General features: G+C 40.9%; 1 pseudogene; it reads right to left on the reverse strand.

Moving 5' to 3' along the window:
• Positions 1–1,087: 1,087 nt before the first annotated feature.
• Positions 1,088–1,312, reverse strand: LOC112926851 (large ribosomal subunit protein eL38 pseudogene; annotated as a pseudogene).
• Positions 1,313–13,177: the final 11,865 nt, after the last annotated feature.

Below are 13,177 nucleotides of genomic sequence, written 5' to 3' on the forward strand. Positions count from 1 at the left end.
CCTGAGATCGTGACCTGAGATGAAATCAAGAATCACACACTTAACTTCCTGAGCCACCCAGGCACCCCTCACTAATGCTTTTCTTAGGTACACAAGTCCCCATATATAACCAAGTGGTGACCAAGTTGTTTATTCATATTTCCTGGAGTGTCCTCTGTAGTCTTCATCTCAGCCTTCTGTGATAATGTCAACCTTAATTTATGACTCGTCTTAATACTAATGTCTTCTCTTTTTGACAACTGGGAAATTTAATAGGAATCAACAAATATACTGGGGGTGGGTAGTAGAAAAAAGGGCTTTGTCTCTACATGTGACTAGAGCAATTCACGCAAACCATGACCTGCAACAGAATCTACAATATCTGCTTTTGTTTTAATAAAACATGGATCCACAGTGATTCCATGGATTTTAGCCACTAACACTGGAATCAATACACACAAGCACCGGCTGATTTTTTTTTTAGAGTAATTCACTCACCGCTAACTTATGTAAGTTCTCATCTTGAAACTGGTGATGGCTGACACAGAAATATTTCTAGGATCAAAACTGAAAGCAGGTAGATACTGTGGTTGTGATGCTAAGAATATCAAATCTGCCTGAATTGAATACATGTTGAGGTTGCTGAGATTTGGTTCATTGAGCAACTGGGTGACAGACATATAGTTCAGATATGACTGCATACTTGGAATTTCTTTTAGCAACTGAATAGGTGGTGTGTGTGTGTGTGTGTGTGTGTGTGTGTGTTTACAGGATAGTGACCCAGAAGAGTTAGTTTAAGACTCAGGTGTTAGTTCTTTCCTCAGATAGCAAGAACCAGTGGTCTCACTGGGGTGCTATCAGCTAAATTGAAGGGACTGAGGGAGAATGATAAAGAAGGTAAAAGGAAGTTGGGCAAAGGAGGTTTGTTGAATCCTGTTTCTTGGATAAACTAAGGTCAATCAAACATTTCAGGATATCTGCTCACTAATACTCAACTTGTGCAGATCTGTGTCACTCTTTTGGATCTTATTTAATGCCTGCACTAACAATTGTCTTTTTTTTAAATGAATTTTTAAAATTTAAGAGAGTTGAAATCAGTGTGTCAGGTTCATTTCAGCTCCTTCATCACCAAACCTAGGGGCAGGGGCTGCTTCATTTTCTCTGCCTTCTCTTTGTCTGTGATGACAAGATATAAAGGTATCTGCTGCATTGAACTTTAGGCTTCACGTTATCTGTATTTTTTTTTTTTTTTTTTTTGGATCTTGACGGATTTGGCATCCTTTGGCCTGGCTGTGAGCAGAAAGTCCTTGACTTTATCAATTTTGCAAGGCATGGCTGTGAGGGTCACAGGAGAGCAGGCAGCTGGTGCAGCACGCTGCAAGGAGTGAGGAATAGACTAAGTGTTCTTGAGGTCACCAGCTTTCCTGAGCAATGGAAAGTCATAGTGGTATATGTGAATGGTTAAATTGATAGCTCTCAAATTTTAACATGCATCAGAATCATCTGGAGAACCTTTAAAGTACAGATTACTTAGGCTCATCCCCAGAGTTTCTGCTCAGAAGGTCAGGGGCAGAGCCTGAGAATTTGCATTTTTAACAAGCTCCCAGGTAATTTAGATACCTCTGGTGGGGGACTATGCTTTCTTATCTATTAGACTCACTTTGTTTCCATATATGTTGCTTTTTTTTTTCCATATGTTTAAAAAAAATTTTTTAAAAGATTTTATTTATTCATGAGAGAGAGAGAGAGAGGCAGATACACAGGCAGAGGGAGAAGCAGGCTCCACACAGGGAGCCCGATGAGGAACTTGATCCCAGGTCTCCAGGATCACGCCCTGGGCCGAAGGCAGGTGCCAAACCACTGAGCCACCCAGGGATCCCCTCCATATATGTTCTTTATAATAATCCTATCAAACTAGATATTCAAATCACTGTGAGTAAGCTCCATTCCAACCCCCAATACCTCAACCCTTAAAATAATAAGTGGGTGTAGAGTTAAGTAAAACTTTTGAAAGCGACCAGTGGAGAGTCATGGAAATGAAGTCCATGCTCCGAGGGACTGCTCTTTTCAGGAACCTGGCTGACTTATTTTGAAATAAGCTGATTCTAGTGCTTGTGGCAGAGACTATGAAACACAAGGTCCTTTGACAACCTACCCCCCCCCCCCCAGTTGATCATCCTCACTTTTACGTATACCATGTGGAATTGGATGGACTGAGAGAAGAAATTAGGAAGGATTCCGCAGGACAAGGTGAAAGGTCCAGATGCCAGGCAGCTGCATGTCCCCTCTCACTCTGCAGTAGACTCTAGAACTTTTCATTCAATCATTTACTCATGCAATCATACATCAAGTGGTGGTTGAGTGCCTACTACATTCCAGGAATTGACCTAGATGCAGGGATCACAACTGGTAATAAGAAAGACATGGTTTCTGCTTTCGTGGAGCTTACCCTTAGTGTGGGTGAGAGGAGGTGGAGGGAGGATGAGAGACAGAACATGAGTGAATAAGTAATCCAGAAAAATATCTCATAGGAGAAGTAAAATGCAAAGAAATAAGGCAAGGATTTTATATAAAGAAATGGGTTACAGAGTGGCTACTTTGGATTGGGTGTTCTGGAAGATCATTCTGGATGGCATTTAAGCTGTGATTTGAATAAGAAGGAGCCAGCCACGTGAAAGATCCAGGGCAAAGAGCCTTTGATGCAGAGGAAGCAGCTCGTGCAAATGCCTCAAGGTGGGAGTGAGCTTGGCCAACTCAAGGAATGAAAGATCAGTGTGGCTGGATCATCCTGGGACAGAGCATCAGTGGCACCAGATGAGGCTGAAGGACACGCAGGGGCCACCTAGAGTCATTGATAGGATCTAATTGTAGGTGTGATAGAAAAAAAAACTATTGGCTAGTGGTGATCTGATGTGATTGGTATTTGAAGGCTGCAGTGGACAGAACACCCTACAGGGCAGGGGACAAAGTAGAAACAGGTGACTAGTTGGGAACCTATGCCAGTAGTTACAGGGGAAAGGTGATGGTATCACTGACTAGGTGTTGTGAGTCGGAAAATAGATTCTGGAGAAATGTGTTTAATTAAACATTACCGATTGTTTGAATATGTATGGGGAATGTACGTTAGGGAAAGAGGGACACCAAGAGTTACCTCCAAGGTCCTTGCTATTCAATAATGTGATTTGAGGAGCTGCAGACCTGCATCATTTGAAATTTGTTATAAATGCAGAATCGTGTGCTGTAACTCCAACCTACTGGATTAGAAGACCCCGGGGTGATTCAGATGTGCATTGAAGTTTGAGAAGCCCTGTGCTAGACTATCGTTTCAGTCTCTGAGGAGACTAGTGCTGCCTACCGAGATGGAGATTCCTGGGGCAGGAGTCAGTTGGGAAGGAAAAGAGGGAACCATATTTTTTCTTTTATTTCTGCGAAGTTTGGAAGCTTTATTTGGCATATGCATGAAGACCTCAAGTAACAGTTGGTTATGCAAGTTTGGATTTCTGGGGAATGGTTAGGGCCAGAGATAAAGATGTTGGATTTGTTGGCATTTGGGTGGTCCTCACTATCCAATGAGTGAATGGATGAGCTCAGTAGGGAGAGTATGTAGATAGAGGAGAGAGCCAGGAAGAAGCTCAACACTACAAAGTTTAGAAGCCTACACTTAAAAAAAAAAAAAAGATTTTATTTATTTATTTGAGATAGACAGCATGTGAGCAGAGCAGGGAGCCTGCCTCGGGGCTCAATCCCAGGACCCTGGGATCATGACCCAAGCCAAAGGCAGATGCTTAACCAACCGAGCCACCCAGACGCCCCTCCAGATGAGGTTTTCAAGCTTCTGGGAGATAATATAGTTGTGTTTATTTCATTTGTATTTGGAAACTAATAATCGCTCTTGGTTTCTCTTTCTACCATAGCCAAACTTCTAACTCTGTTGTAACTGCATGGAGTACAAAGGACAAAACATCCTAGCTATTGCTTTTAAGAAACTCCTAATCTAGTGAGAGAGACGTGCACATGAGTAAGGCAATGTTATGATAAAGCTATATCAGAATTATCGGGGTGTATGGGTTAGGAAGAGGGTTCATATTTTTGCTTGCATTATGCTCGGTGTACACACATTGTGTGTGTTAATTTGATTCAGTCCTTACCACAGTCCTTTGAAGTTACCCCAGTTTTACCGTGGAGAATGGAAGTTCAAAGAGGTTTAGGACTTGCTTTTGTGTTAGGACCAGTAAATGGTGAAGCTGAAATTTGAACTCAGGTCTGCTGACCCTAGTGCTGTATTCCTCGTAGCACCACGTTACTTTGCATGGTGGAAGAGGGAACAGATACAAGTTATGCTTAGTGAACTGTGAGTGATCCTTCACAAATTACGATACAAGGATTCCTTAATACAAGGGAGTGGATCTTATGTAGTATTTGGGGATAAAATTCCAAATGGTGAAAATTTTTCACAAAAGTCCATTATATTACTCATATGTCATGGGAATATTCATACCCCAAGAGCCACCTAGGTAGTGGGATCAAATGAAGAAATGTCAGACTTGTGTTTCACTCAGAGAAACACAATTATTGAGGGGCCTCACCTATACTATTATTCTTCTTGGCTATGTACATATGGTTTTATTAATATAAGTTAAATATACATGTCAATGATACCTCAATAAAAAAATTAAAAATTTGCATAGTATGCAAATCTGAGTTAATTTTCTTATTTTTGGAGAGAGAGCATGGGGGGGAGAGGAAGAAGGGAGAGAGAACCTTTTTTTTTCAAAGATGTATTTATTTTTAAAGATGTATTTATTTGTTTGTTTATTTATTTATTTTTAAAGATTTTATTTATTTATTCGTGAGAAACACAGAGAGAGGCAGAGACACAGGCAGAGGGAGAAGCAGGCTCTATACAGGGAGCTCGATGTGGGACTCGATCCTGGGACTCCAGGATCATGCTCTGGGCCAAAGGCAGGCACCAAACTGCTGAGCCACCCAGGCGCCCCTATTTATTTATTTTAAAGAGAGAAAGAGAACAGAAGCACAAAGGACAAAAGGAGAAGGAGAGTGAACCCCGAGCAGACTCTGTGCTGAGTGTGGAGCCCAACACAGGGTTTCATGACCTGGAGATCAGGCCCTGCGATCACAACCTGATGAGGAACCAGAGGTTGGACACTCAACTGACTGTGCCCTAAGAGGGACAGAGAATCTTATGCAGGCACCTTGCTCAGCATGGAGTCCCATGCAGGGCTCGATCTCACAAGCTTGAGGTCATGATCTGAGCTGAAACCAAGAGTTGGACATGCTTAAATGACTGTGCCACCCAGGTACCCCAAATAATAAGAGTTGATATTAACTGAAAACTTACTATATATGGTCATTGTACTAGGAATATTACATGCACAGTCTTATTCAAATTTTAATCCACATACTAGCCCTGTGAGATACGTATGTTTATGCCTCCTGAAGGGAAGACTGGCTTTCCTAAGGTCACAGAGCTAAGCTGCTTTCTCAGCCCCAAATAATTCCCGTGTGAGTATGCCTTCCACTTTGCACATGACCTTCCCGGCTTGCAATCTTCTGTGCCAGCAAACAGACTCTTACTGTTAGTTAACCCACAGGGCTTCCAGATCATGTGGCTCACCCATTTCTCACCAACAGTAGCTTTTCCCTTTATCTGCATCTCAGACATTCACTCCTTTCTTTACTAAGGTTTGTAAGACTCACTTTTCGTTCTTAAGTCCCTGCCCGAGCTCATCAGCATACATGGATCCGTTAGGGAGTTTGCATAACTGAGTCTGTAAGTAGGAGATAAACTTCTGGAATCAGAAACCATTTGGGACCATGTGACCTGATTTAATGTAAACACAATATACACATTCCTGCCGAAGTAGGAATCAGTTATTTAGTTTTCAAAATTTTCAGAGCGACTGTTTTAAAAGTTTAGAGATGTTTGCAAGTACCATCTAAAAGGTGCAATGAAAATGCTACTAAGGGGCACCTGGGTGACTCAGTGGTTGAGCGTCTGCCTTTAGCTCCGGGCGTGACCCTGGGGTCCTGGGATCGAGTCCCACATCAAGTTCCCCGCAGGGAGCCTGCTTCTCCCTCTGCCTGTGTCTCTGCCTCTCTCTGTGTGTCTCTCATGAATAAACAAATACATCTAAAAAAAATGCTAGTTAGCTCAGTTCAGATATAAGTTGATATTTTTATTAACATAAGCCCCACCTTGAAGATTATGTACTATGGTTCTTCTAGTCCCCTTCTGTGGCTCTCTGGATAGTGCCTTAGTTCTCTAGCTGGCTAATGGGCATTTGCACTGGTGCCTACTTGGGTAATGCAAACCTGAATTTTAAGGTTTTACCTAGGCTTTTTTTCCCCAACCCTCTTTGACTCTAGCCTGGATTTGGATGCCCATTCTCTTGTTTCTGGAAAATGCCCTGAGCATTGGGAGTGACGACAGTCTCCTACCTTTCTTACTTGGTAGAAAAGAGCAGCCTGTGATGTAACTTAATTCACTTCTTTCAAGATCAAAGTATAAGAGACAAGGGAATCAACAATGAGGAGGGAAACTGGAGCTTGGTGGGTGGTCCAGAACGACTCTTGAAACTTTGTTCATGGTCTTGTATTTGAAGCTAGAAGAAGGTAATGATGAAGGTTGCATATGGCAATCCATCTAGGGAGAGTTGACTTGGAAATTAATTCTGAAACATTGTTTTTGACCAGATAGCCTAGGTAATATTGTAGCAACAAACAACATCACAATCTCAATGGCTAACTAAAATTTTATTTTATTTTTTTAAAAGATTTTATTTATTCATGAGAGACACAGAGAGAGGCAGAGACATAGGGCACTTGATCCCAGGACTCCAGGATCATGATCTGAGCCCAAAGCAGATGCTCAGCCGCTGAGCCACCCAGGTACCCCAGTTAACCAAAATTTTACTATGATTTTTAGTCATGCAAACCTTCTGCGGCCCAGGGCTCTCTCCAGGGGTCCTCCATGGGGAAACTGAGCATTCTGGGCAGTTTCTATCTCATGATACTTTCCTCTCAACATGTGGCTTTAGGGTTTGTCTAAGCAGAGAAAGAGAATATTAGGGATCATGCATTGGCTCTTAAGTATTTCCTCCAAAGTGATTTCCATGTCCCAATCCTCTGGGCAGAATTATTCATAGTCCCACTCAACTGCAAAGGGGCTAAGAAATTTAGTTTTCTGTGTGTCTAGGAATGGTTGGAAAACCAAAGTGGGCACTAGCAATGTATATTACAGACACCTTTAGGAAATGTTCCTCCAAGCCTCAAATTCTTGGATGTTTAGGTGCTTAGGGCACGCGAGGTATGGGAGGGGTGTAGGCAGAGAGGTGAGAAATTTGTCCTATTTTGAAGACACCCACTGGTGTCTTTATCCCTAAGCCTGGATGACGAACTTCCAAAAATTTTCTTGTGTGCCATCTTGGCGCAGAGACCATTAAAGAAAAACAGACTAATCTCCTTATAGCCATGAGTAAATAAATACACTTTTACGAGATATTTTATAAGGTAGTCAAGGACTTTGAATTAAGGGCCTAGATCTAGATCCTCCTAGGTACAAAATAGGCAAGCGTGGATTTACATATTTTTAATACGTGTTTTTTTCAAGGTTTGTCATAGGATTAAAAATTAAAATAGAGTCTACACGGCGATGATGAATCAGAAAGGGAATGTAGAAAGCTCAGGCGCATACGCAAAGGATAAACTATAAATCTGAGGGCCTTTTCTGAAGGGCAGGAATGGGATCTTTCATTTAACACATCTTAGTTTGTTATCCTGGGAGCAAGTTTGATACAGCTTCTCATTATGGGAATAGTGATCGGGCCCCACTGCCTTACAAACATCATATATATGTATATACAATCTCACCTCTAAAATTTCAAGGTAATAGAAAGTAATCTAATTATGTGGATAATTAAAAACAACCGAGTGCAAGTTTAAAACTTGTACTTTTATGACTGCAAAGGAGGCTATCAAAATGACAGGGTGTCTGGATGTGATCGTTGCACGCACTCAGATTAAATGAGTGCATTAGTTGATTGTTTCTGGTATGAAGATAAGCAGAGAAAAGTATAATAATGTTGGCATTTAAGTGGACCTAATTAGGCTTCAAGTTTAACACTCCATTAAGATGAATGGGAAAGGGTCACCCCTGTTCAAGCTATGGCATTGTCTTAGTGTGTCTGGATTTTGCCTCTGAAGACAACAGTCTGTCAGCATACGTTCTCACAGTTAGTCCTGTAAAGCAGACTGGGAATTTAATTCTTTTAAAATTAAATATCAGATTCTGGAGGCCACAGTGAAATCCACAGGGAGACCTTAAATCTTCAAGTTCTGCAGCTGTATTCGTCAAAAACAACAACAATAATGACAATACTTTCCCTTGTCCATAGGAACTTGCCCGTGCAGGCTTCAGTGTTCCCTGAATACAAGCTAGTGTAATTAATAACCTCCAGTTTAGCACTGAAGGACTCTGTCCATAGAAGGAGTGAGTGACTTGAAGAAAGTTCCAGAGCATGTCACTGGTGAAGCCAGAAATAACATGGAAGGACTGCTCAGTTTTGGTTGCAAACGTTTGTCATCTGTCAGGGAAAGGGACTAAGGAATAATGATCTCATCTACTAAACTGAGTACACGTGCATTTGAAAGAAAACCCAAGAATCAAAGGGCAGCACAGCACAATAGACCTGTTTTATAGGGAGATAGCCAGATAAGTCCTACCATCCTGCCATATGGAAATTTGACTCGGTGATAACTGAGTAGGAGAAACATTTAGTTATGACAATGGCCAAGGTACATGGATGTGGTCTGAAAGCTAGGAGAAAAAAAAAAAACAGAGAGAGAGAGAGAGAGAGGAGACAAAAAAAAGAGAGGGAAAAAATTAAAAAAAAAAAAAAAGAAAGAAAGCTAGGACACTCTGGAGCACCTTCACAATCATCACCCAAAGAGCCACAGGGTTACCCCGTCCCTTTCACTGACTGGATTTGGAAACTAGATGTCTGGATATTGCGTAAGCAGAAGCCATGTATGGTTTGAGTGGTTAGGTAATGGTTGTCATGATTTTTTGATTCTTTGGAAGGTATTTGCATGGCTACATCTCCACTGCAATCTCAGGACTGGCGATGTATAATTCTGGTTATACTATAGATTTTGTTCATGTGGTCGGAAAATATTTTCTTGCTAAAATTTAGTTGCTTCTTTTTAAAACTAGTGAGATGATATGTAGCCTGCTTATCCAAATTCTTTGTTTTGTGGCTGTGTTATTCAGCAAAAGTGTAGAAAGGAAGTTTTGGTATACAGCTGGTGCCTAGATAGACCTATTGCTATGCCCAACTCTTTGCTAAATGTGAAGTTATTCTAAATTTTGAAACTGTTTAAATGGGCCCAATTGTAATAAAATAATGGCAGTGTATTTTTTATTTAAAATAAACTGTCTTTAGAATCCTTGATCTTAGTCTTTTGGAATTGGATGGAAGGAAATGTGTGGTTCTTTGAGCCAAATTCTTACTAATGCTGAGATTCATTATTTCAGATCCCTGACTGATGGTGTGCTTTAGCTTGAACATTTCTAACATTGGAGAGTTGAGAATGGAATGATCGTTCCCAATGTGGATCATCTCAAATTATTAGTTCTTTTCACCCTGCCTTGTAATATTCTATACCTATTGATACTCATCTTGACTCTGAGAATACAATGTCTTTTCCATCTGCTATTTGATAGCTTTCGGATGCCTGAAGCAAGTGATCATGTTAATCCTTTGGTTTTCTCTTTTTCATTCATCATAGGGCATACAGAAGTTCTCAGAAACTTTGCTTCAAAGGTTTCCCTCAAGCTTTAGTATTATGCGAGGATTCAGCTAGCCTGTAAATGTCCTATGGTAATATCATGAATACCTGGTGATTTTCACTCATCGAGAACAGTAAGGTAGTACTTGGCATGGATTCTTTTTCACGGTACATTTCAGCTTTTAGGTTGTTTTGTTTTGAGGAGAATGGAATTCATTTGAGTGTATCTTAATTAAAAAAATTATTTGTAGTAAATTATTTGAAATAAATTAGTATCATTTCCATTAATGCATTTTTGACAAGATAAAAACATGTAAATGGCAAAAAAGAAAGTAGAAAAATAAGATAGAACTGGGTAGAGTTCACCATATAAAACACAATTGTGAGGTTATTATATACTGATTCGTGGTGGGCCCAAATTCTTTTTTTAGTATGTTTATTTATTATTTATTCATGAGAGACACACAGAGACAGAGACATAGGCAGAGGGAAAAGCAGGCTCCATGCAAGGAGCCTGATGTGGGACTTGATCCCAGGACTCTGGGATCATGACCTGAGTCAAGGGCAGACAGATGCTCAACCGCTGACCATCCAGGTGCCCTGAGGTGGGTCCAAATTTGATTCTAAACTTGCTAGCAGCCAATTCAAAGGGAGAAATAAGATCAGTGATAGACTAATAGCATCTAAAATGATTCAGAGACAATTGGAAGAATCTCAATTCCTCATGCTGAGTCCTGAGAACACCTTTTCTTGAGTTTGCAAAAGATGACTTTCTTTGATGAAGTAAGAATATCTCCAACATTTTTGTAATGAATTCCACGACAGATTTCCTATGACTCTTCCATGATGAAATGATAAAATTCCCAAGTGCAATTGCCTGGTATTTAGTAAGTACTGTAATGGGTTAAATTTTCTCCCCCCCCCCCCACTCCCACCACCGTGTTCCTCTGAAGAAATTGAAGTCTTAACCTCCTGTATCTGTAACGGTTACTTTATTAGGGAAATAATGTCTTTGCAGATATAATTAGGATAAAATGAGATCATACTGAATTAGGGTGGGCCCTAATCCAATGTGACCGGTGTCTATAGAAGGAAAAGAGGGGCACCTGGGTGGCTCAGTGGTTGAGCGTCTGCCTTTGGCTCAGGTCGTGATCCCAGGGTCCTGAGGTCGAGTCCCGCATCAGGCTCACTGTAGGGAGCCTGCTTCTCCCTCTGCCTATGTCTCTGCCTCTCTCTGTGTGTCTCTCATGAATAAATAAATAATCGGAGAGAGAGAGAGAGAGAGAGAGATATGAGATACAGACGGAGACATAGAGGGAATATGGCCATGTGAAGATAGATGGAGAGATTGAAGTTGTGCTGCCACATGCCAAGGAACACCTGGGGCTCTCAGGAGGTGGAAGAGACCAAGAAGCATCCTCCCTTAGGGGTTTCAGAGGGAGCGTGGCCCTGCCAACACATTGATTTTGGATTTCTAGCCTCCAGAACTGTGAGAGAAGACATTTCTGGTGTTTTAAGCCACTCGATTTGTGATACTTTGTTATCTAGGCAGCCCTAGGAAACTGATACCATGCTCAATACAGATTTATTAATGTTTGGATGAATTTTATGGGCCACCTGACTGATAGGAAAAGGCCGCTCAGAAATTTAGAGACCGCTATGATCAACTAAGAAAAAAAAAATCGATGTATTCTTACTAGATATGTTTGTATCCATTTCTATTTTTATAAAGTCAGTATTTCTGCATAGAAAATTTATTTATTGTAGGTTTATAATTAATAAACCATGATCACGAGGTTTTATGTGGAGATTTGGCCACTACTAGGCACCATTTTGTTTCCTGTGACATACAGCTCTTTTCAGAGCTTTGTGAAGCATCCAGCATATAGTAGGTAGTCAATAAACGCATACTGGAATTACACGGTAAATTCTATTATTATATGATTAATAATAAGCGTAGAGGAAGGTCCTACCCGAATGCCATTATTATCAAGGAGACATATTACACCTATATATTTTCATTAGCAGTGTCACAGGAATCCTGTTATCTACCCTTGCATATTTTACTACGTATGTGTGTTCCTGCCCCTTTTTCATTAGTCCTTTTCTCAAAACATGTCCCCATGACTTCAGTCCTTATCCTCTCCTACTATCTTCACAAAATCAAATAGATCAATGACTCCCTAGGCATTGAGAAGAAGAGAAAATGAAAAATGAGCCAGAAGGAAAAGCAGTGTCCTGATTCTGATTGGAACGCAGTCTACCAAAGTTGCTCCTAGGCCAGTCTCGGTCTCTTGAGTACTGGCTTCCCTCCTCCTCTATCCTCAAGGCAGTCAAATGTTATGATAAGATAAAGGCAGCCACTAATGGGTCGTATGCCCAATACAAATTATGAAAGCTCACCAAACACAGATGAATATCACATGTGATGAGCTAATTTGGAGGAAAAAAAAAGATTTCATATTCTTTTCAATAACCTAATTTTTGATTTGGAATGATAAAGCTTTTGAGAACCATTGGACTCCTATGAATAGTCATACTTTCAACTTAAAAAGCAGAGATGAAGTCTCACCAGTTTTCAATGCAAGAATCGTCATTCTGGACCTGCAAGGAAGACATGAAAACCTAAGGAAGCGAGACAAAAAGCAAAACCCAGAATGTGGTGGGCCAACCCCAAGGGAACCCATGGAAATATGGAGCGCTTGAATGCTCATGTGTCTGCAAAAAGTTCTGTTCTATTCATCTGTCGTAGGTTCATCCCACCGGCAGTTCCACCCCTGTCAGAAATATAATGGAGCACAATCTCACAACTGCCCTGCACTTGCAACATTCACAGGTTCTCTCTCCCCCCAAATTTGAGCTGAGGCACTTTTCCTTTCTAAAGAGCAGCATCTGGCCTCTTCGTGCGCTCATTTGCATGCCAATACTGGATTGCTCTCCCAGCGCACAGCTATTTAATAGTGGTGCTGGTGTCCGAGCTCTGGGAACAAACCAAATGGTTTGGGTGTGCTTTTGTGTGCAGTGCGGGTCGTTGCTACAGTGTGCTTATTAAGAATAGTACACATTCATTATAACAAGATTGCTCTTTTGCTCAGGGGCCATCACGGCGCATTCTGTAAATGAATTAACAGTAGCATGCATTTGTGTATTATGGGCTCAGAAGATGCATTTGTTTATTAAATAAATCTGCAACACAGAAAGTATAGTTGAAAAAAACCTAGAAAATAGAGTGCGCATGTACAGTAGCTATTTGTGTGTGTGTGTGTGTGTGTGTGTGTGTGTGGTTTTTAAACCTCAACGTCTTGGCGAGTTTTCCTCCTTTGTTTCTTTTAAATTACCAGACATCACAGGCCACACTATAGACTACCAGCCTGCAAAAACTGATGTTAAA

Source organism: Vulpes vulpes, chromosome 5, assembly GCF_048418805.1.
Source record: "Vulpes vulpes isolate BD-2025 chromosome 5, VulVul3, whole genome shotgun sequence".
Taxonomy (NCBI): Eukaryota; Metazoa; Chordata; class Mammalia; order Carnivora; family Canidae; genus Vulpes; species Vulpes vulpes.